Genomic DNA, 4,364 nt, shown 5'->3' with positions numbered 1-4,364 from the left:
AACGGGGCCAACTGTGACACGGCTCAGTCACCGAACCGCTTCATAACAGTTAACTGCGCTTTAACGATACAAACACTTCCTGTGCAATTACTGAATGAGAAGAGGTCTAAAAATATAACGATAATTATTACTGAATCGCAGCCGCAATACTTTAGAAAACCACCCTCCCCCCAAATATTAAATGGACCGAGCAGGTGCGCATCGAATGTGCACGCCCACCCTGTCCTCGCACTCCCGAAAGGGCAGCAAACATGAGAGCATAGCGCTCCAAATTCACTCAGCCAAAATACGAGAAACCATAAATAACACGTGATTAGTAAAAAAAAAAATACATTACAAAGGGATCAGTAGCATGAGATCAAAAAGTGTAGGGTTTGTTTTTTATCAGTGTGGAGTATCAATTGAAGGTGGAAAAACTTGACGAGAAACCGCAAATAACGAATAATCACATGCAGGCGGTGGGATTAGGACCCACGATATTAAAATGTCGCGCCCGGTGCTCTACCGCTGAGCTGCGGTGACGGCTGTTTAGTCTGTCATGTTCTAAGGTACTTATATTGCGTGTAATGTAGCTTTGAGAATTTTTACCCGTGCAACTTTCCTTCAAAGCGGAGGACGTCACACGTTCTGCGTTACCGCGAGTGTAATGTAGAACGTGATCCTGCGAGAGGGGTGGTAGCTGTGTGATAACTCTCTTCTCTTTAATAACCTAGAGGGTATAGGTAGCATAAGAGGATCATCACAATGCCAGCAGTCTTCCTGCTAGATCACTTTCTATTTAACACTCGCGAAAACACAGGACGTGCCATGTCCGCCATTGTAAAATGGAGGGGCGCTGGCGAACACTCTCTAGGATAGGTTGCACGCAACGTAATTACCCAAGAAATGGGGAAGATCAACAGCCAGGACCATTTCTCAGTGATAGAGAGCAGGAGGCGAAACTCGAAACTCATGAGATCGAATCCCACCGACGGTATGGAGTTGGTTTTCTGCTGCTGATAGCAGAAGCGATAAATCGCCAACTATGAACCGGCGACGGCACCGATCTTTTCATTCTTTCTTTCCTTCTTTGCCCTGGTTACGCTGTCTGATGCATCACCCGGGAGCGGCGTGCCCATTGACCACGACTTTACAACAGTGGCGACGAGGCTGAAGCAAGGATATCGGGCCCAGGACAGCACCAGACATGGGTCACAAGTTACCGGACTTCGATGAGGAAAAAGATATGTGGCAAGCTTACCTGGTGAACGTAGAAGCGTACTTTGAGGCCAATGAAATCTCAGCTGACGCGAAGAGGGGGACTTTACTCGTAGCCGCCCTTGGGAAAAAGACAGTTCAAGTTTTATGCAGTAAAGTAGCGCCAGCAAAAACAAGTTCGTTGAGCTGCGACGAGGTAGTCGAGACCTTGAACAGCTACTATGATCCGACATCAAACGAAATAGCATAAAGTTTCAAGTTCTTCAACCGCTACTAGAAAGAAGAAGAATCCGTGCAGGAATTTATTGTCGCTATACGACAAATAGCTCAGAACTGCCATTTTTCGTCTATGCTAGACAGAATGATCAGAGACCGCATTGTTCCCGTCTTGAAGAATGACGGCTCAGTGCGCCTTTGCGGAGATTTTAAAGCTACATTAAATCCTGTGTGTGAGATTGAGCAATACCCGCTACCAGTTATGGACGACATGTTTGCCAATTTAGCGGGAGGAGAACGGTTCAGTGTGCTAGACCTGCGAGATGCCTATAGCCAGGTCGCGTTGGACGAGTAGTCGCGGAGACTGGCCGTCATCAACACTCAAAATGGGCTATACTGCTACAATCGGCTACCATTTCGAATCTCGTCTGCGCTAGCAATCTTTCGGCAGAAAATTAAATCCGTGCTCCAAGGATTAACCGCCGCGCAGGTCTATCTTGCCGATGTGCTGATAGCTGACAAGACCCAAGATGACTCAAACCTGAAAGTAGTACTGCAACGCTTCAGGGAAAATGGCATTAAGCTGCGCGCTGACAAATGTCGCTTCGCCGAGCAAGCAGTAACATATCTCGGTCACCGCATTGATAAAAACTGGCTGCACCCGGTTGAAAAGAACATCGATGCTATCAGACTAGCCCCGTCTCCGCGTAATGTTACAAAGTTGCGTGCTTTTTTTGGGTTTATCACCTTCTGCCATAAGTTTCTCCCTAACCTGTCTACCTTACTTGCGCCTTTGTGCTTTGTGTAAGCTACTGACGAAAGGAGCCAGGTGGATGTGGAGCGATAAAGAACAAGCAGCATTCGAATTGTCGAAAAAGGCTCTTTGCGCAGCCCCTGTGTTGACATATTTCAATCCGAAGCTCGAACTACTTTTGGAATGCGATGCCTCGCCTCACGGTGTGGGAGCGGCACTCTTCCATCGCACTAATGGGGAAATTAGGCCCATCGGAGTTCGGTCCCGGGCCTTAACTTCGGCCGAAACGAAGTATTCTCAGATCGAACGTGAAGCGTTGGCTCTCGTTTTTGGTGTTTCACGTTTCCGGGACTGCCTCCTTGGCCGGGAGTTCACCCTGGTGACGGATCATCGGCCACTGCTCTGCCTTCTACGAATGGATCGTCAGACCCCCATCATGGCCGCCGCGAGAATACAAAGATGGGCTCTTCTGCTGGGAGCATACAAAAACAAGTTGCTTTGCAAATCCGGTAAAATGATGGTTAACGCGGATACCCTAAGCCGTTTACCTCAAACTTTGCAGGAAACGGAGACCGCACCGGAAGGAGACGCAGAGTGTGTCCTCACCATCGACCAGTGGGACCAGTCGGCCATCACTATAGAGGAACTGCGGTCACTCACAGAAACTGACGTGGTACTAGCACTTAGCTGCAGGTATACGTCCGTGAGGGTTGGCCCATAGCATGTTTCTCCGGTAACACTGAGATGTTGCATTACTACAAAAAGCGACATGAATTATCTGTTCAGGATGGCCTCTTACTGTGGGGACATCGTGTAGTAGTCCCCAAACAGGCACGCGGTAGACTGCTGATAATATTGCACGAAGCCCATCAGGGCGTCTGCACCATGAAGAAGGTAGCGCGGGCCAAATTTTGGCGGCCGGAGATCGACCGGGACATTAGCAGAATGGCCGATGAATGCAGAAACTGTGTCTAGGCTTTACCAATGCCTCCAGCACGTGAGCCAGTAAACTGGCCAGCTACAGAAAAAAAGTGGTGCCGATTGCACCTCGATTTCGCTGGACCTATCAGGGACAAAATGTTGCTGATCGTGGTTGATTCCCACAGCAAATGGATCGAGGCCATTCCGCTCTCGCGTGCAACGTCAAGCAGCACGGTAAACGCGCTGCGTACGCTCTTCAGTCAGTTCGGACTACCGCGCACTGTAGTAACTGATAACGGCACGCCCTTTACCGGGTCGGATTAAGCCGAATTCATGAACCGAAACGGCATTGCCCGCATTCGAACACTGCCCTACCACCCACAAAGCAATGGGCTGGCAGAACGCGCGGTCAGAACGGTTAAGGATGGGTTAAAGAAGATGCCTGGCGTGGATCTCTCAACCGCACTCGCACGAGTTTTGTGTCGCTACAGGAATGCCCCAAGGCAGTTGAGCCTATCACCTTCAGAAGTACTGTTAGGTTATCCACTACGCACCAGACTTGACATGTGTGGTCCTCTCAGGAACAAACCTGTCCAGAGCAGAGCAGCTACGCCAGCTTCGGACGACACCGGCTGGAGTTTCGCCCCGGGGGACCCTGTACTAGTCCGTAACTACGGTGTTGGTGACAAGTGGACACCCGGAAAGGTGAAGTCAACAACAAGCGCTCGACTAGTCACCGTCAAGACGGAGGATAATGTGGTGGTTCGTCGTCATGCTGATCAAATCCGCAGGCGCAACGTCGAGGGATCCCCACTCACGGTGTAGACAGTCTAGCAGCGGAACCAGTGGACCATCCGCTGGCTATTCAGAACAATGCATCCACGTCAGAGCCCGCAGACCCTGCTCCCCAAGAGACACAGCTGCGCAGGTCAACCCGGGTCAAGAAACCTGTGGATCGCTATGGTTATTAGGAGGAAGGGATGCTGCTGATAGCTGAAGTCATAAATTGCCAACTATTAACCGGCGGCGGCACCAATCTTTTCATTCTTTATTTCCTTCTTTGGCCTGGCTACGCTGTCTGATGCATCACCAGGGAGCGGCGTGCCCATTGACCACGCCTTTGCAACAGTTTTCTTTTACTTTCTAGGCATTGATCTCAAGGTGTTTTCAATAGTTTTTATGTATGTCATAACAAAGCCTCCTATCGTCCTTTCATTGCTCAGTGATTAGCTCTAGGCACACTTGCAATGTACAACTTTCACCACACAAAGAGCCA

Source organism: Amblyomma maculatum, chromosome 10 (assembly GCF_055883805.1).
Source record: "Amblyomma maculatum isolate TAMU_Amacu chromosome 10, ASM5588380v1, whole genome shotgun sequence".
NCBI classification, from domain to species: domain Eukaryota; kingdom Metazoa; phylum Arthropoda; class Arachnida; order Ixodida; family Ixodidae; genus Amblyomma; species Amblyomma maculatum.
This window is presented reverse-complemented; position numbering follows the sequence as displayed.